This window comes from Pogona vitticeps, chromosome 8 (genome assembly GCF_051106095.1).
Source record: "Pogona vitticeps strain Pit_001003342236 chromosome 8, PviZW2.1, whole genome shotgun sequence".
NCBI lineage: Eukaryota > Metazoa > Chordata > Lepidosauria > Squamata > Agamidae > Pogona > Pogona vitticeps.
Window position 1 is genome coordinate 5,143,856 of NC_135790.1, and position 20,922 is coordinate 5,164,777.

A 20,922-nucleotide genomic window follows, 5' to 3' on the forward strand; every position below is an offset into this window, starting at 1 on the left:
CATCTAGATGTAGAATCAGGTTCACCTGCTCCTCCACCTTGTTTGGTAGGCAGATAAGTAGTGTACTGTAATATGTGTTGTTATGCATTTATTATCAGATTTCTGTGAAAAGGATTAGTAGAGTTACCGCAAGATGGAAGACTTGGCTTTATTTATTTAACTTGTAAACCCACACCAATTAGTGGTAAACACTGCTCTGGGCAGTTTACATCCAGAGAAAAATAGCATAAAATAAATCTTAGATACAGCAAAATAAAAATAAAAATAAATAAAAAAATCAAACAGCACTTGTAATCAAATAAAGCTGCAATCAAGAAATCAATAGAAAACTGAGGGATGGTGAACAAGCAACATAAAAATGGTCAGTCCGTACTGTGTTCAGAGAGATTTCTTTCAAAGGCTTCCAAAAACAGCCTTGACTTGAGCATCCTCATGAAGGTTGTGAGGGAAAGGACCAGGCGTAACTTCACTGGGAGCCCATTCCATAGGGATGGGGCCACAACTGAGAAGCCCCCGTTTCTAGTTGCTGACTTCCTGGCCTCCTTCAGTGTGGGAACCCACAGGAGAGAGGACTGAGAGGACTGGGTGGCACAAATTGATGCTTTTAGGGAAATATGATCTGACAAGCTTAGTGATCTGGCCCAAAACATTTAGTTTCAGATATAAGAAATCTCTGGGACTTTAAGATAATGACAACAGAAGGAATGAATCTTAACAACCAGTTAAGATTCTAGCTCCGTAGGTATGAAGACATCATAGAAACTATTATTCCTACTTCATAATAATTGTTATGTACCATCAATTTGATTCTAGCTTACGGCAACCCTCCCAGGGCCTTCTAGATACTTACTTACTTACAGTATATCACAGAATTGAGTATGCCCCTCACATTTCATAAATATTTTAGTACAGTATATCTTTTCATGTGATGACACTGAAGAAATGACACTTGGCTACAATGTAAAGTGGTGAGTATACAGCTTGTATAACAGTGTAAATGTGCTTTCCCCTCCAAATAACGCAACACACAGCCATTAATGTCTAAACCACTAGCAACAAAAGTGAGTACACCCCTAAGTGACAATGTCCAAATTGGGCCCAAGTAGACTTTTTCCCTCCCTGGTGTCATGAGACCCGTTAGTGTCACAAGTCTCAGGTGTGAAGGGGAAGCAAGTGTTCTCACTCTCACTCTCTCAGACTGGTCACTGGAAGTTCCACATGGCACCTCATGGTCATGGTCTGAGGATCTGAAAAAAATTAATTGTTGCTCTACATAAAGATGGCCAAAACCCTGAACCTGAGCTGCAGCACAGTGGCCAAGACCATACAGCGGTTTAACAAGACAGGTTCCACTCAGAACAGGCCTCGCCATGGTCTACCAAAGAAGTTGAGTGCCCGTGCTCAGCATCATATCCAGAGGTTGGCTTTGAGAAATAGATGTATGACTGCTGCCAGCATTGCTGCAGAGGTTGAAGGGGCGGGGGGGGGTGGTGTCAGCCTGTCAGTGCTCAGACCATATGCCACACTGCATCAAACTGGTCTCCAGGGCTGTCGTCCCAGAAGGAAGCCTCTTCTAAAAATGATGCACAAGAAAGCCCGCATACGGTTTGCTGCAAACAAGCAGACTAAGGACATGGATTTCTGGAATCATGTCCTGTGGTCCGATGAGACCAAGATAAACTTATTTGGATCAGATGGTGTCAAGCATATGTGGGGGCAACCAGGTGAGGAGGACAAAAACAAGTGTGTCATGCCTACAGTCAAGCATGGTGGTGGGAGTGCCATGGTCTAGGACTGCATGAGCTCCCCAGCGCTGGGGTGCTACAGCTCATTGAGGGAACCATGAATGCCAACATGTACTGTGACGTACTGAAGCAGAGCATGATCCCCTCTCTTCAGAGATTGGGCTGCAGGGCAGTATTCCAACATGATAATGACCCCCAAACACAGCTCCAAAATGACCACTGCCTTGCTAAAGAAGCTGAGGGTGAAGGTGATGGATTGGCCAAGCATGTTTCCAGACCTAAACCCTATTGAGCATCTGTGGGGCATCCTGAAACAGAAAGTGGAGGTGCACAAGGTCTCTAACATCCACCAGCTCTGTGATGTCATCATGGAGGTGTGGAAAAGGACTTTAGTGGCAACCTGTGAAGTTCTGGTGAACTCTATGCCCAAGAGGGTTAAGGCAGTGCTGGAAAATAATGGTGGCCACACAAAATATTGGCACTTTGTGCCCAATTTGGACTTTGTCACTTAGGGGTGTACTCACTTTTGTTGCCAGCGGTTTACACATTAATGGCTGTGTGTTGCGTTATTTGGAGGGGACAGCACATTTACACTGTTATACAAGCTGTATACTCCCTGCTTTACACTGTAGCCAAGTGGCATTTCTTCAGTGTTGTCACATGTACCAAAAAAAAATCTCCCACATCTGTTGTTTGGTGGCGAACTGTTCCAGCTGCTGGTGGCTGTATTTCAACAGTTATTTACCTTTCCAGTCAGCAGATACTGCTAGATAGTACAGAAAACACTTAATAATTCCTCAGAGCTAATTGTGAAGGCTCCCACCCCATTTTAAGCGTGATTTATTTATTAGGAAAGGCTGCCCCGAGGAAGCCAGCCCAGCTTTTATCCAAGACCCAATACATGTCAAAACAGATTTTTCTCTTTCCTTTTAATCAGTTAAGTGTGGGCTCTCAGCCAGGCTCAACAAATTGAGTAGAGCTGGCAGGTCTTTCCCATTCAATTCCACACCCTCAGATTCTGGTAGAATCTCGTGGTCAAATTATTACACACACACACACACACAAACAACACACATACTCCCAAAAAGGACTACTGTATGGCCCTTAACATTTTGCAGCAGTTATTCCTGTTTCCCGACAGCTCCCTCTTCACAGCGGATGGCTAGTGATTTCTAACAGAGAATTCTCAGCAAATATTGCATAGATTCCTTGTGGGGAGATAAAACCTAAATGGATAGAAAGGGCAGTTTGACACTTTTTGCTGCTGTGCTGTTCTGACAGGCATATGTGGAGATGAGAAAAGGTGTTTTCAGAGGCTGCTCTCAGGTGGTGGAATGCCCTCCTACCAAAGACCGGACTGGCCTCATTTTCCTGCTCAGAGGCAATGATTTTTATTTTTAAGCAGGTTTTCAGCAACCAAAATGGATGCCGTTTGCTTTACTGTCTTCTGATTTGAAAAATGTTTTAAGCAGTTTTTAAAATCATGATATTTTAAAGATCCTGTTTGTTTACCACATTACAACTAAATGTGTTATATATATTTTAAAACAATGGTTTATGAGCTACCTTCAGACCCTGTATTGCGGGAAAGGCAGCACAGAAATAAAATGAATTGAAATTATATAAACAAATAAATAGAAAATCAGCACCTTTTCACTGTGCTCTCAGAACAGCGGTGCTCTCAGGTTTTAAGACATACAGGCTCCATTATGAAAGGCAGAGCAAACAGCAGATATGGGATATGATCAGGAAAAAAAACCCACTTTTTTGTTGTATTTTTACTGTGAGGTTGGGACAGAGGGGTTTACAGGATTTCCTGTCCTGGGCTGCATTTGAGTACTATACACCTCAACTTGGGTGGGTGTTTGACTGGGGGACGCTGTGTTTCAGATGGCAAATTGTTCTAGACTGGTGGTGACATTTTTTATCTTCTCTCTACTGGAATGAGTCAGTGGATGCAGTTTACATGATATACAGCCTACCTGTCAACTGTGTTAACATTGTTTATTTTCTATATGATTTTGCAGATATTAAAACTTTTCTGCTGAAGAAGTTTTATCTACCTATGTTTTGTATGTTATTTATCTCATGGCAAATTCTGGTAGAGAAAAGTGAAAGCAACTTGGAGGGTGGGGGGAGACACCACTGTTTGCATGCCATGTTCTTGACTGGGCCCCTCCTGTTAGAGTAACGTATTATGTAGTTTGGCTCTTACAGCATGCACACCAATGCCAAAACATATCAGGAGGAAACATCTGGGGGTGGGTGGGCTGCCTTACACCACTGGTTCTTAACCTTGGGTTACTCAGGAGTTTTGGACTGCAACTCCCAGAAGCCTTCACCACCAGCTGTCCTGACTGGGGTTTCTGGGAGTTGCAGTTCAAAAGCATCCGAGTAACAAATGTTAAGAACCACTGCCTTACACTGCTCTATAATTCAGTGGTTGATATTGTTTTATAAATTTGTGCTGTTATTATGTGAGTTTTACTTGCTCAGATTTAATTTCCCATAACTACCCATAGTTTAGGGTACTAAGTACTGTATTACCTACATAGGGCCAAATGGCTTGGGACTGTCAAGATTGCATGCATTCTATAAGATTCCGACTGTCTAATGCATTAACTATCTGAGGTTTGCTTTGTGTCTCTGACACTGAGAGGTTCAGCTGACAGGGTCCTTTTAGGAGCAGCACTGCCCTGGGAAGCTCAGGTGGCTTCTGCTCCCTTGGCCTCCGGGTGAGCAGTGAAGCTTTTCCAGTTTTACTAGGCACTTGCCTTGTTTTATTATTATTGAGCCGGTGTGGTTTAGTTTATTGTTCACCTGTTTCTTTTAGCCTTGTTGTTGCATTTTTATTGTGCATTTCTCCCTAAATCTCTTGTAAGGTTCCTTGGGGATCTTGTACAAAAGCAGGACATACAAACAAAGTGTGAATGTGTGCACAAGTGCACAGGCATGTCCACTAGAGCAGTGGTTCTCCAACTGGGGTCCCCAGATTTCCTTGGACTACAATTCCCAGGATTTTTCACCACTTGCTGTGATGGCCAGGATTTCTGGGAGTTGTAGTCCAAGAACAACTGGCGACTCCAGTTTGAGAACCATTGCACTAGAGCACACTTCTAAAATGCATTTTGTCTTTTTCAGTTGCCTGGAATCACAGGGATTTTCCATAGAGACCTATGGAAAATGGGTCTCCAAAGGTTTCCATAGAGAAAAAGATGAATACTAGTACCATCTTTTTCTCCTTTTTTACTGATAAGAAAAAGTCAAAAAACAGCAGTGGTAGAAAAACCGAAGATCAGAAAAGTCACTTTTTTTGCATGAAATTTCCCAAACCCTCCAGGCAGCAAGATCCACATTTCCAAGCTGGTGGGAAAAAAAGGAGGGAGAGAAATGGTCAACATCTGTTGAACCTCTCTAAACATCAATGCTTCCATTGGTGAACTTGTCTTGAAGCCCATGATATCTGACCTTGCCCTCCTGTTCCACACAGAACAAGCAATTTCCCTTCCCACCATTCCTTTGCTTGTTTGCTTGATTCAAAAAAGTTTTTTAATACTTTGCGCAATACTGAAATTACATACACTATCTTTGTGCCTGATAGAAATCCCTACTGTAAATACACCTAACTCTGTGGTGTGAAAATACTCCATTGAGAAATCGTTGTAAATTTTGACAAAGATGGGGTTGCAGAAATGGAAACTAAACAATTTTTAGGGGCTCTGCGGAGCCCAGGTACTCAAAAAATAAGCTGCCAAGTACAAGCCAAAAGAGGCATTTCTAACAGTAGAATGTTACTGCTCCCGAAAGCCATATACAATATGCTATGTACTAACATTGCATCAGTGAGAAGCTAAGTAAAATGGATAGGATCACTGCAAAAAGTAAAATTGTAATGAAGAATAACAGAGTTAGGCAACAATGTGGTAAAATGGACAGAACATTTGGTTTTGAATAGGAAGATGTGGATTTAAAACCCTCACTGAGCCATGAAGTTCACTAGATCAGCTTCTGCTCCCTAAATCTGCTAAAAAGCAATTCTCATCTTTAGCTATCTGACAAGGTTTCTATGAAGGCAAAATGGGACAACTTTTAAATATGCCACCTTGAATAAAGGAAAGATAAAATGGTCATGTACTGAATATACCTGAAGGGTTCTTCAAAAACGGGAAATATTTTGATTTTTGAGGTCATCTTATACTGCCCACTGATCACCTCTCTCAGAGATCCAAGCGACCATTAGAAGTCATACTTAACCGTGGTCAAAGTGAACCATGTCCGAGCATTTGTTGTGGCATGAGTTTTCGATAGGTACAGTTTATCCCAGCTAGCCCTTGCCCTGGTCCTCTTTAAAATGCTTTGCTAGTGGCCAGGTTCCTCCTAGATTTGTGGACATTTACTACTCTGTTTTACTACTGTATTGTAAAACATCTGAAATCAAAATAAATTATATAGTTCAAAAATAAAGAACTCAACTTTACTGCAGTGTCTGCTCCATAGATACTCCCAGCAGGTAACCAGCTATTGACACGGAGAAGCTAGTTTTTATAGATGCCACACAGTGTCAAGTAAAACTGCGGTCACACTGACAAGAAGAACCACATTTAAACATCATTTAAATGGATTTAGATTTTATTGTTCACACACTGCAAGGGTGAAATCAATTTATATGGGCTGCAAAGTGAGGTGGTTTTTTTTTTCCAGTTGGCTGGCAAGGGCTTTTTAAAATACTTCCCTTCTAAAATCAATTCAATTCATTTCAGTGCGGTTTGGTGGAAATGAGTCAATTTCAGAAGTTCAGATGCCAAAGCTGGTTTAAATCACCAGAAATAATTCAAATTTCCATTCAGTGCCAACAGTTTAAATACCTGATTTTTTTTAAAAAAAAGTGTGAACAGAAATCAATTCAAATGGCCAGCCTAGGTCAGTGGTCATTTTGGGATGTGAATGTCACCCCTGTCCAATGTGGGAAACACCAGAATTTGACTGCCCAATTTGCAGAAGTTAACAGCATTTCAATTATTATGCTCAACACACCAAAACAAATGTTTGGGGGAAATGAATTCTTGGAACAGGGTTGCCTTCCCAAAGGGAACAGATGCTTACCTGGGAGAGAGAGAGAGAAATTCAGATGAAAGGGCAGTTTGCAACGGAGAATGTGATGAAGCCCAGGAGAGGAAAAAGAAAGAGGTATGAATTCCCAGAGGACTCAAAGCTCCTTAAGGTTCCACTGCAGGTCCTTCTCTGGGGAAATCATAGGTGGCGAAGCAGATCTGCCACCTCATAGGTCTGCCTGCTCTTTGTCTCCTCTTGCATTCATCTTGCAAATTTATGAGTAAAATAAATGTTACAACAATGCCATAAGTTGACAGCACTCCCCTCTCCAAAGGAAACCAACCCTGGAACTAGTTGCCTTCTCATCCCTCAGGGAAATGAGAAGAACACATCATTAAAGTCCAGAAAAATTGAGGATATATTTCTTTATTTATTGTTTACATCTAGATCCCACCTTTCCTCCCATCAGCACTTTTTCTCCTCATCTGCACTTTATCCTCACAGCTGCCCTGTGAATTAAATCAGGCTGAGAGAGAGAGCAAACAGCTCAAAGTTACCCAGTGACTTGTTTGCGCGCCTCAGCTGGAACATGAACGTGGATGTCCTAAGTCCCAATCCAGTATTTCTTTTTTAAAAAATTATTTAAAATTTTGCCTCACCCATCTAGTGGCCAGGCCATTATTCTTGGCAGCTTACAATATCCTGACGTAGATACAAAATAAAACTAATCAAATCAAAAGATCATACAAGGAAGAAACAAATCTATGTCTAAGAAAATAACGAGTACAAAAGAAACAAAAGATGGCAGCATGACAGAGACAATTATTCCAAAATTAACTATGCCATATGGTTGCCCATTCATTTTACGAATTCTGCATTTACTGGATGATGTAAATATGCAGTTGGTGGCCAAAGTCGTGGGTTCTATTAGGGTGGTGGGGTGCACTTTACAAAGTTCTAGCGTCTGGACCCAGGATGCAGATAGGCTACTTTGAGAACAAAATGAGGTTTAATTGTAGATCATGCTGAAAGGTGTTTATGCAAATTTATTTCTCTGCCTCTACATAACTTTCATGTGAATTGATCTATTTATAAAACATTTATAGTAGTTATCAGTCCATTAAAAATCAAATATCAACAGTATAGTATCTTCATTCAAGAAAAGCAAACACATTGCAAGACAGCAAATTTTATGGCCCGTTTCTCTATGTGGATGTGATGTTAAAAAAAAAACCCAGTCCAAAGCTTTGGATGGTGGGGGTGCATGACACAATTTTAAAAAAATGTAGAAACAGTAATTTCAAAATTAAAATAGAAATGTTTCTCTCATAACTCTGGAGGTAGCATGCCTGATATGGCCTGAGAGCATGGGGTATGTGTTACTAGTTTATTCTGCCACCCCTCAAAATGAGTAGATGTTCAGAAAGAACAGAGAAAGGAAAAGTTACTTTTTTTGTACTACTACTTAAAAAAAGGCTGTGGAAGTTGGAATATTCTGGTGTAGGCTAAAAAGCAATGTTTCCCATCTGTGGGAAACTCCTATACATGAGACCTTCCAAAAGCTGCAGTGAGGTGGAGTAGACCGGGGTTGGAGAACCAACAGCCCATCAGGAATCATTGAACTCCATTTCTCAACAACACTACCTAGTCTGGCCAGTGGCAAGATGTTATGGGAGTATCTGTTCACTGGCATTGGGAGAGATGAAGATTCTCCACCCCAATATACATAATACTGGGACTAGCTGAGTCAATGACCCAAATTGTTATAGGGGCAGTTTCCTATGTAAAGCATCCAGCTACATGTGCAATGCCTGGAGCAGTCCGACAACTGAAATGAGGGCAGAGCCAACACACCACACTGGATTTCAACATTGCTTCACATCCCAGGGCTTGCATCTAAGCTCCTCCACCCGAGTTGCACCTGCTACACCTGGCTGGCACAGCTGTGTTCCTCTAAGCCACCACAGATCTGTCGCTCAGCAAGTCTGGTCACTTGAGCTGCTCACAAGGTTCCCAAAGGAGTCCCAGCTTGTTCCAATTTTCTTTGTTCATTTTTTGTCTAGAGTTTCAGCTTCTTTTAGAGCATGGGCTGCATCTGTTTATTTGAGAAACATTTACAGTATGATGCCATTCAGAGCCCTTGAAAGATAGCTGACAAAATTATTTAAAATAGCATTGTTGGTTGCCTCCAATGTACTTTAATGCCTGTGAATGAGTGACCTCCAAAATATCCTGTCCTTTAGAATTTCCTGCTTAGCTCTTGTAAGCTCAAAACTTTGGCTTCTTTTATGGAATCAACCCATCTCTTATTTAGTCTTCCTCTTTTCTTGCTACCTTTTCCTCTTATTATTGTCATTTCAAGTTAGTCTTACCTTCTTATGATGTATCTAAAGTATATCAGCTTCAGTTTCATCATCTTTTTCCTTCCAGAGAAAGTGAAAGCTTAATTTCTTCTAAGACCCACTTGGCTGTCTTTCTGGCAGTCCATGGTATCTCAAAGCCCTTCTCTAGCACCATAGTTCAAACAAATCATTTTTTTCTTCTCACTATTCTTCACTGTCCAGCTTTCATACCTGTACAGTGGTGCCTCGCTTAACAGGTGCTCCATTTAGCGACGAAATCGCTTAGCGATGACTTTTTCGGAGCGTTTTTGCGCTTCGTTTAGTGATGGTCCGTATGGGCGATTTTCACTTAGCGATGGTTGGGACCATGCTTCGCATAGCGATTAAATTTTGGGTCCCCTGTTTTGCTTAACGATGGTTTAAACAGCCTCATGTTTGCTGTTTTTTAAATGTTTTTCTGTTATTTATAAAGTTAAAGTTTACTGTTTAAAATGTTTGAAATCATAAAGTGCACTTAATAAATCCTTTGTTAGCCAAATTTGACTTTGTTCTGACTCTTTTTTAATTTGTTGTTGTATTTTTCCCCCATTGAGATGCATTGAATAGGTTTCAATGCATTTCAGCTGGGGAACCGCATTTCGCTTAGCTATGTTTCCTATGGCGATTTTCACTTAAGGATCGCAAATCGTTCCTATTGGAACGGATTATCCGGTTTTCAATGCATTTCAATGTGAAACCGCGTTTCGCTTAGCGATGAAATCGTTTAGCAGCGATTTTTCAGAATTAATTAACATTGCTAAGCGAGGCACCACTGTACATAGAAATCAGGGATACAATACTGTGAATGATCTTGGCCTTGGTCTCCAGTGACATACCCTTACACTTGATTTTTTCATTGCTTTCCTTACCAGATTTCCTGGCTACAGTCTCCATTTGAATTAATGATTGAACCAAGGTATACAAAATATTTAACAATTTCATTTTTCCCCATTATCAGCATTAACTGTGTAGATCTTTTGTTATCCTTATTTTTGTTTTCTTCATGTTCAGTTGCAATCTGATTTTGTATCTTCTTTTGTTGTCATCAGAAGTTGTTCCAAGTCATGGCTGTTTTATGCCAGAAATATGGTGTCATCTGTGTATATTAAATGTTTCTTCCACCAATTTTCAATCCTTCTTCATCTGAATCCAGTCCAGTCTCATGATATATTCCATATACAGACTGAACAAATGAGGAGATAAAATACACCCTTGTCCGACATCTTTGCTTATATTCTCCATATTCTGTCCTAACAGTAGCTTCTTGTCTGCTGTAGATGTTACACATCAAGCAACAGAACCATTTGTTTACATTAATTTGTATAAAACAACTGCACTTCATAGACAATGTGAGGCCATTGTCTGTCCTGGTTGCCAATTCTGAAGCAGGCACATCCACCTCTGAGTTGCAACAGACAAGTGCAGGTAGATGCTTGCTAAGGCTTCGGATAAAATTACAGCTACTTTGCCAAATACGTTACAAATGAGCATATCATGTTCAATGCAGAAACATCTTGTATCCCCAGGTCAGGACAATGAGAAAAGCTGCAGGGGACAGGCTTGGAAAGAGATGAAATGGGAACAGTTGCCAGTGTCTAGAAGGGAAAAAAAACCTTTGGGAGGAATAAAAAGTACCAGCAGTAGACTCCTTGCACATACTGTATCTTCAACTGTGAGCTGCTGAGCACTGGCCCATAGGTAAACCTCAGCATCTTCTTTGATACTCCAAGATCACAGCTAAAAATCAATGGAAGGCCATGGTCTCCAGGCCAGTACCCGTGAGGCGTGTCATTTCCCTGAGCCATTGGGCTGACAGATACAGGAAGGATAAAGTGGGTGGGCAAATTCTTGTACAAGGAGCTTCCTGCCCATTAGGAACCATAACAGAGGAAGCGAATGGAGAACAAGGGAATCATGCAAGGAAGACTGAGAGAGAGAGAACTGGGCAGAGGGAGAATGAGAAGAACTGAGGTAGAGACAGGGACTTCTACTGTGGCAGAAGAAGAGGAAGTGGACCCATGGAGTGGGCTGACACCCTGAGTGGACAAGTGGGGCTGACAGTCCACTGGTCTGTACCTACTTTGCCAGACTCTTTGAAATTGGAGTACCTTCCCCACGCCAGGAAGGGTCAGGTGCTCTGGTTCATGTCTGAGTCTACCCTGGGTTGACAGGGCGTGCTGCCAACAAGACCTAACAAGACCCCAAAGATGAACGACAACTGACACTGACCGAACTGAGAAGGTGGAGACACCAGGGACAGATTGTGTCAGACGGCCAAGGATTCGAAAGAAGGAAAAACCCTGAACTATTCTGTTTGTGCTTGAAGATTAGTGCTGGCAAAGATGAAGTGGAACCACCCAAGTGCAACTAGGGGAGAAAGGTTGAGAGAGGTGCCTGTGAGTTCAATTGAACCCCCTTGTAAATAGTTATACAATAAAGGTTTAGTTGGTTATAAATGTTGCTGAAATCTCTTTACGATGACTAGCATTTACCTCTGGATGGACTGAACCCCCCTCATAACAACTATGCCTTTTTAACGTAGGTATAGCACTTATTTTCTCTTGATTCACATCCCTTGTTGGCATGTGTTATGTCACATGGGAGCCCACCTGATAACTGCATCAACCTGATTAGTACAGGGGCATCTGCCTTAAGACCTTTTGCTATGATCATCCCATCCAAATATTTATTTACATTTATTTCCCCCCTTTTCCTCCAGAGAGCTCAAGAGAAGCAGCAGCAATGCTTCTCCTGACACATGTCATTCAGGAAATGCCTTTGTCACAGGGACTTTGCTTTTTTATTTTTTTATTTTTTTTACTTTTGCATTGTGAAAAACCCAGAACCTCTTGATGGTAACACACTAATTGCTGTGGTTGCACATCCACTCATTAGCACTTTGCAAAACCAACTGATTGTGTTGTTTGTTTGTTGAAGGAGACAAACTCCACGCCCGTCCACCTGCTCAACCATGCTCTTATTATCTGCAAAAGAAAACGTTGGGCAACTGCACGCTCTTCTCATCCATCCAATCTAATGCAATCTTAATGGTTTTAGACAAAGCTGAGTTGTGTGTTTGAGAGCTTGAGCACTCCCAGATCAGAGATCTTTTCGTCCAAATCCTGTGATGTTCCTTAGGCCCTAAATGGTATCTTTCTAAATACATACACACACATCTACCAAACTCAACCCCATTTCTTTCTGCAACCTGTAAACAATATTGGAAATGTGTAACGTGGTTGCACAAGCTAGCCTAGGTCACAGAGTGCACATTTCATAGGATTATGCAAACTGAATTTCAAGGTAGGGAGAGCTGGATTACCATTCCCATATGAATTATAGAGTGTTGAGGGTTGTGGACCTTTAAACAAAAAGGGCTCATATCATGGAAGGAAGGAACACAGCTTCATGGCAGAGAGCGTGGTCTTTGCATGTATAAGCTCCCTAGGTTCATTCCTTGAAGTCTCTAGATTAAGCAATCTAAAGTAAAGAACTGGGGGAAAGCATGGCCTGGGACCAGTTAGGGGGCCACATGGACCCATAGGTTGAAATCTAAGTAGAGTAACTCATGCCACGTAAGGCTGATGGCATGGGCACAAGTTAGACTACTAGATTTCAATGATTGAGTCAGTCCATAGGTCTGTCTAGCTCCATATTATCAATGTTAAAAGGCAGCAGATCCTCAGGATTTCAGACAAGATACTGGATGGACTGAACCCCCCTCATAACAACTGTGCCTTTTTAACGTAGGTATAGCACTTATTTTCTCTTGATTCACATCCCTTGGGGTTCAGTCCATCCAGGATTTCAGACAAGATAATACTTCCTTGCCCCAGCCTTGAAAATTGTGGTATTTCCTAATAATCTCCCATCCAAACACTAGTCAGGACCAATGTGTACAAAATTAGACATGTTCAGGTATAGTCAAGAGAAGTATGGTGGTCTATTTGTGACATTCTGAGCATTTTAACATCTTGGGACTGAGACCATGAGATGTGGAAATACATTTTAAAGCTTATTTTTCAAGTACTGTATTATTTGCCAGGTTGTACTACCTTACCCATCCTTTTTTGCTTACATAATGCCACAATATAACACTACCCTGGTTCACCGGGCAGCTGATGGAGATGAAACAAGTGGGCCATAAATTTGAGTACTGATGGAGGAAAACTCGGAGTGAATCTGATCAAAAAAGAGCTAAGGCGCATTGGAAGACCTATTCCGTGGCAGCAGAAGCAGCAAAGAAGTCATTCTTCTCTGCCATGATTGCCATCTCCATGGAATCGCCCAGCAGAGCTTTGTTTTGAATGCTCAAGGGCCTGCTACGTGCTAGCCCCCAGGAAGATAATGCAGACCACACTATAGCTCATTGTGAAGAATTTGCACAACACTTTGCAGGCAAAATTGCTCAGATCTTCTCTGACTTGGATGCTGTAGCTTTTTCAGGTCCTGTGAATGAAATTGTGCCCCCTGCTTCCCCTGTGTTAATGCATGAGTTTCAGTTGCTCCTCAGTTGTTCAGCCTGGTGATATGGTCAGGATCCTTGGGGAGGTGAGGGCTACTACATGCCTGTTGGATCCTTGCCCTTCCTGGATCATAAAAAGTGCCAAAAAGGGACTGGTTCATTGGGTAGGAGGAGAAGTGAACGTCTCCTTGCAACGGAGTAGGATCCCATCATGCTTAAAGCAGGCAATAGTAAGACCATTGTTTTAAAAAGCCCTCTTTGGACCCCAAAATACTGAATAATGACTTATCAACATCTAATACTTCATTCTTGGGGAAAGTGCTAGAGCAGGTTGTTGCCTCTCAGATCCAGAGGTTTCTGGATGAAACAGATTATCTAGATTCATTTCAATCTGGCTTCAGGCCTGGTTATGGGACAGATACGGCTTTGGTCACCTTGGTAGATGACCTACACCAGGAACTGGATAGGGGATCTGTGTCCCTGTTGCTTTGCTGGACCTCCCAACAGCTTTTGATATTATTGACCACAGTATCCTCCTGACCCATCGCTCTAGAATGGGAGTGAGGGGTGCACTGTTTTACAGTGGCTCCAGTCCTTCCTGGAGGAGAGAACTCAAAAAAGATAGTGCTGTGGTTATTGTTTGGGGGTCTTCCTCCTTCCCCAATCTGATTCCTGTTCAACACGTGGGCCATTGACCTGTGGAGTCCCTCGGGGTTCTGTTTTGTCTCCTGTGTTATTTAACATCTACATGAAACTACTGAGAGAGATTATCAAGAGTTTTGGGGCTGGTATCACCAGTATGTGGGTGACAACCAACTTTACTTCTCCTTGCCACCTAAATCCAAGGAAGCTACTTTAGCTCTAGATCAATGTTTGGTATCAGTTATGGACAGGATGAGGGTGAATAAATTGAAACACAAGCGAGACAAGACAGAGGTGCCTCGGGTAAGTCAAAAGGCAGATCAAGAAATAGGGATGCAGCTGGTACTGGGTGGGATTACACTCCCATTGAAAAAACAGATGTGCAGCTTGGGGGGGGGGTGCTCCTGGATTTATCCCTGAGCCTGAATGCTCCAGCCTGGTAGCCAGGAGTGCATCTGCACAGTTAAAACGAGTGCACAAGCTATGTCTGTTACTTGAGAGTTCTGACCTTGCCATTGTGATACACGCTCTAGTTACTTCCCAGCTAAATTAATGTAATGCTCCCTGTGTGTGGAAAGTGTTAGGAAACTTCAACGGATCTAAAATACAGCAGTCAGATAGCTGACTGGGGACAGTTACAGGAAACATATAACTCCCCTGTTACAGCACCTCCACTGGCTGTCGGTCGGGGTTAACGTATTTTAAATAAATGAATAAGTCAGGGTAAACGTATTTTAAATAAATGAATAAATAAATATAAATCCATTGTTCTTTATATAATATGAGTATACTGTAGTTAGTCCCTTCTCAAATACTATATGTGGGTGAAACGGGGACAGATAATAGCTATTGTTCCAGTACAACAGCAGAATGATTCTGTCTCCTGTGATGGAAGAGAAGCTTGAGGGCAAGAGCAGAAAGGGGAAAAGTTCCTTTTTTTATACATCCAATCCCAGAACTAAGCTCTGGATAAGACTTAGGGCACAGGGCACATCTCTTCACTTTAGCTAGTAACTGACAGGGCCAACATTTCCTAGAAGGAAAAAAAAACAACCGATATTTTAGAACACAAAGCATGCTAGAAGCTGCTGCCTATTGCCAAAGTATGGTTCGGATGCTACAGGAATGAGCAGCGGCAAGCTCTGCCAGGCTCAGACAATCCTTTCTCCTTCTCCCCCTCTTGACTTCTGGTTTCTCCAGAAACAGTAATCCATGCAAATACAGTAGACAACAGTTCATTGAAACCGTAATTTGCTCCATCAGCATTCACGGGCAAACTGGTTTGCTGAGAATCCAGAGATCAGTTAAGAAATTATTGTGTGTGGAGGGAGGAGGCCGGAACCCCAGTAGCCTCTTGTTCCCTTTGAACCAAACAATGGTTGAAGAGCAAATGGGAATGTGGCCACGGAGATCACTGGTTTGCCTTGCCCAACACTAAACACTGCCATTGCCAGCTGGCCTTCAAGATCCCAGGCCATGTTTCTCCCAGTTCTTTACCTCAGATCACTCAATTTGGAGACTTCAAGGATTGAACCTAGGGACCTTATACATGCAAGGACCATGATCCCTACCATGAAGCTGGGTTCCTTCCTTTACGTTCAAAGGTCTGCAACCCTCGACACTCTCCTATGACAGAGGCAAGCAACCTTCTTGCCCCAAAGGGTCTCATGCAACTATGTGTGGCAGTGTGGGGCCACGGGCACAACCACACTCGCACGGCCTTTCCCCTCCCATTCTCAAACACATGGAAGGCTTTGAGGGCCATCTGTGGCCCACAGCTACAGCTGTTCTCATGTACTATTTGACAAAAAACAATCCTATGGTCAGAATACTGTACCAAGAGCCTGCTCGCAGGAGTATGCTGATGGCACAGTGAAGAGGGGTGTTGACTGCATCTGGACTAGTTATGGCACATGGTCAGATGACTACAGCTTTGCTACACACCCAGTTCCCACCACTATCAATATTTAGCTCACATTGTCAACCTGCGTTGGGTGGATCTGCAGTGGAAGGATAAATGGGAGATATATTAAAGTGTTGGTTTAACCGAACCAGGTGCTGGTTTAACCAAATTCAGCTCCCAGGCTGAGTTGTGGTTATTGTTTGGGGGTCTTTCCCCCTTCCCCAATCTGAATAGATGTTCCACAGGAAAAATAATAACAATACAGGCTCAGCATTAATTTAATTCTTTCCTTTCAAACCCACAAGGAAAAGGCTGTCTCTCCTATCAGAGCTTGAGAACTGTTGTCCCTGCCTACAAAACCACTTTTCCCAAGGTTTGTGTCAAGTTTACTTCTTTCCGTCCCATCGCTTTTCAGTCATCACTCCACATGCACACTTCCTCTTTTCCTAAATTAAAAGCTATAAACATCCCAAGCAGCTTTTACGTTGCATAAGAAAGTGCTTCCAGTTTCTCCTTCATATCTGCCTATTTGGATTCCTGCTTGCAGAATAACTAACTTGAAGGACTTTTTAAAAAATGAAAGAAAGAAAAGGAAAAGGTGTTTTGATTCCACCTCCTCACAAGCTAGCTCCCCTGTGAAAGGCAGGAACCCGAGTCTGTCCATTATCATCGTGCACCATTGCCATCACCACCTACCACCATCACAAGCAACCTACATGATAATGTAGATCAGTGGTGTCAAACTGTGGCCCTCCAGATGTTCTTGGACTTCAACTCCCAGAAGCCTTCACCACCACCTCTGCTGGCCAGGATTTCTGGGAGTTGAAGGCCAAGAACATCTGGAGGGCCACAGTTCGACACCACTGATGTAGATACTTAGTGAAGTCTGAACGACGTCACTCATTCCAGTAAAACTATCTGTCTTTGGAACTTCTGCCCCATAACTGAACTTACTTAAGTTTGCTAAGTCCATGAAAGCTTATACCAAATAAAACGTGCTAGTCTTAAAGAAGTAATAAGACTCCTTGCTGTTATTAGTGTCTCATATCTATGTTTATTTGAAGTGGCAATTGAAAAACTACTCTAGAAAACCACATCCCTTATCCTGGGCGAGCTGCACTGTCTTGAGATGTTCCCCAGAAGAAGGGAAGGGTCCACCACTTCTGAGTATTCTCTGCCTGGAAAACTTTGGAAAGGGCTGATGTACCGTGAGTCAGAATTGTATATAATAATAATAATAATAATAATAATAATAATAATAATAATAATAATAATAATAATAATAATAATAATAATAATAATAATAATGATAATGATGATGATGATGATGATGATGATGATGATGATGATGATGATGATGAGTAGTAGTAGTAGTAGTAGTAGTAATAGTAGTAGTAGTAGTAGTAGTAGTTGTTGTTGTTGTTCAATTAAAATTATAAAAACATTTGACTGATATTATACAACAGATACAAGTTTTCACTAAAAAACTATCTGTTAAATATCGGCTCAGACTGTATGCTGTCCCTAATATTGTTGTTTTTTTGTGGCTCTGATGGTGAAATTTCTGAGATCTGCAACTGCTTATAGTACTGTGTGAAATTTCTTGATATTGTTCCCAAAGCCCCAATGACGACAGGGACCACTGAAGTGTGTTTCATCTACAAGTGAGATGTTCTGATTGTTAGGTCTCTTCCTGTACTTTGATAGTTTTTTTTTCCAATTCTTTATTTTCAGCTCCAGCATTCCCTGGTATCGTGACATCAGCAATCCAGATATTTCTTCATTCTATTACTACTATGCCTGTTGTGTTATACTCAAGGTATCTATCAGTTTGGATCTGGAAATCCGACAAGATGTTGACTTTGTAATTTTCTGACACCTACTCTACCTCATGTTTCTGTGGGTTTTTGGAGACTAGCAAGTTATATTTTTTGGCATAATGACCAGTGCACTAATTTTGTCATTCTATTATTTCTAGTTTTATAATCTGTTTGTGCAATCTTTGAACATTCACCAATGAGATGTGACACCATTTCATCTTTGTCTGGTGAAATTGACCTTTGCTATTAGCACTAATTCCTCGAATCTTAGTTTTCATCACATTAGTTTGGACTGCTTGATCTTGTGCAGCAAAAACCAACCCTTCGGTTTCTTTCTTAATGGTCCCCAGTTTTAGCCAGATCATCATCATCGTCATCACCACCATCACCATCATCTCACCAAATAGTACACCATCCACATATAGGAAAGTAAAGTTTACAGAAGTCCAAAAATCATTAGGAGTCAAAATCCCCTAAGGAAGCAATCTTTTATTTTATTTATTTTTCAGCTTTTATCTTCCTTCCCCCCCCCCAAAAAAAAACTACAAGAAAAACAAAGCAGGTAGGGTGGTCATGATGATTGTGGGTAAAGCTGGAGTGAGATGGAGCAGGGGGACACACCCCGAAATGTTGGGCTGATGCATCCCCTTGCTCAGTCCACGCACCACCCATTACCCTGGAAAAGGGCATGGCTCTAGATCACCAGTGACATTTTGTCAAAGGCCCCACTGGTTATGGCTACTTATTAAGCACAGCATTCCCAAACATCTAACAACTAAGATACCCTTTTATTTCAGAATTAAATATGGAGGTATTTACAAGATTAACTTTTAGAGCATGTAAGAACTGACTGTCAGAAAGCAAAGAAAAGAGTTATAGAGGTAGCTCACACTTTTGTTTTCAGGACAGACAAACACGGCTACCTCTTCTAAAACTGCAGCCCACAGAAGATGTTTTATAGTTGTGCTTGGGCTTACTGAAGATGGGAGTTTTGAGAAGAAAGAAAGAAATATATATTTGTTTTCTTCATTTTTCTAAATGCAGACAAGTTTTCCCCTCCTATGTTCTTGGGACTTCTCAGGTGGCATTTTTTTTATGTTTTTAATTTTAATTTATCTTCTCCTGAGACTGTAATGCCTTGCTTTCAAATGGCTCCATTCCAGTGCCTAAGTAACAGGCACTCAACTACATGAGTTCAGTACAAGAAGGAATTACAGTACGGAGTCATGACTATCCAGCTTCCAGAGGGGCAGCTACTGTATTTCAAGAAAGACAACGGAAAGGCATGTAGCACTTTGAAGATCACCCAGGAAATGAATTGGTCATATTTTGGGATGTGTGATCTCTCTCACACCTACAAAATGACACTCTAATGTATGTGTGGTAGCGTACACTTTGTAGTGATTTTCACCTAAGTTTTTCTACTGCCCAATTATCAGATTCCTCCAAAACACAGGAACATGGTATGACTTGACTCATACAGATTCTGACTTCAGACTTGGACCTTAAGCCAAGGCAAGTTTCCTTGTGCCGTCTGCGCCCCTTGGTTTGAGTTAACCTATTGCTCCTTGGAGTCAGACTACTTCTAGATGGGCTTGTTTGGATATGAGAAAGAATGGTTATTTGTAATTCTTTAACCCAAGCTGTTCTCTTGCAACACCCTAGGTATGCCCTGGCACAGTTTGGGCACCACAGACTGAGACTGATTTGGGAGCAGCTGTCCAAAGGGAAGTGCTTATGACAACATGATGATGAATGCTGTGTAATACGTTAGTGCTTTAAGGCATTGTTCATCTAAAGATCCAGGTCTCTTTGGGGTTTTATTTTCATTGTGGGAAAACATATTGCAAAAGACAGACTCCACCTCTTCTCTTTAACAGAAGATTCCATAGGATGCAAAAAAGAAGAAGCAGTATACCATCATGGTTATGGTTAGTGAGCTGAATGAAGAGGTTCAAATTCAAATCCATATTCAGCTGTGAAGCTTACAGGGTGATCTGGAGATAGTTACCCACTCCTGGCCTAGCCTACATCTCAGGTAGCTGGGTGGAGGGATGTAGAGTGAGAGGACTGGGGATTTCCAAGCCACTCCGAGCAACTAAGAGAAGATTTTAAAAAGTAATTATAAATGGGGGACAATGATGGAAACAACTTGTCAAAGACAAGCCTCAAATTTTAAAAAAATCAGTAGGTCAGGGCTGAGGCTTGGGAGATACAGGTTCTAGTCCCTGTCGAGCCAGGAAACTTTCTTGGTGACCTTTGGTTGACAGCCACTCTTTATTCTAACATATAGAGTTCTTGTTAAGATAAATCATGGAGGAGAGCCAAGTACTCTGAGTGCATTGGAGGAAAAGAACAAGACCGATGCAATTATTAAACTAAAGAACAACCTGAGCTTTTGCTCAAAACACAGCTTCTGGGAGCGAGGGTCATTGTTACCAGGTTAATTCTAGATCTTCTGGTGGAACCTAACCTTTGCTCTGCTTCATAGCTTACAGCAAAAGCAACCCATGTTTTCTGGATTTCTGTAAGTGTTGATTTAGAACTCAAGTAATCATAATCATAGTCGTTATCACACTCCGGCCCATAAAGCACACCAGCCATTGAAAACTGCCTATGAATGAATGGAATGAATGGATATGAGCGACAGGCATTGCCCTGAGTGGTTAAGAGTGTCACATTAGGATCACTATGAGTCTGCAGACTCAGATCACCAATCGGTCACGAAACTCACTGGGTGACCTTGGCCCAGTTATAGTCAAGCGCACCTCACAAAGTTGTCATGAAGATCAGGTGGGGAGACAAAGGCAAGGTACGCCATCTTGAGCTCACTGAAGAAAAGGTGGATATAAATGCAACTAATAAATCAATATGTTTCTGCCTCAGTATATATTTATGATACCGTTTAGATCCT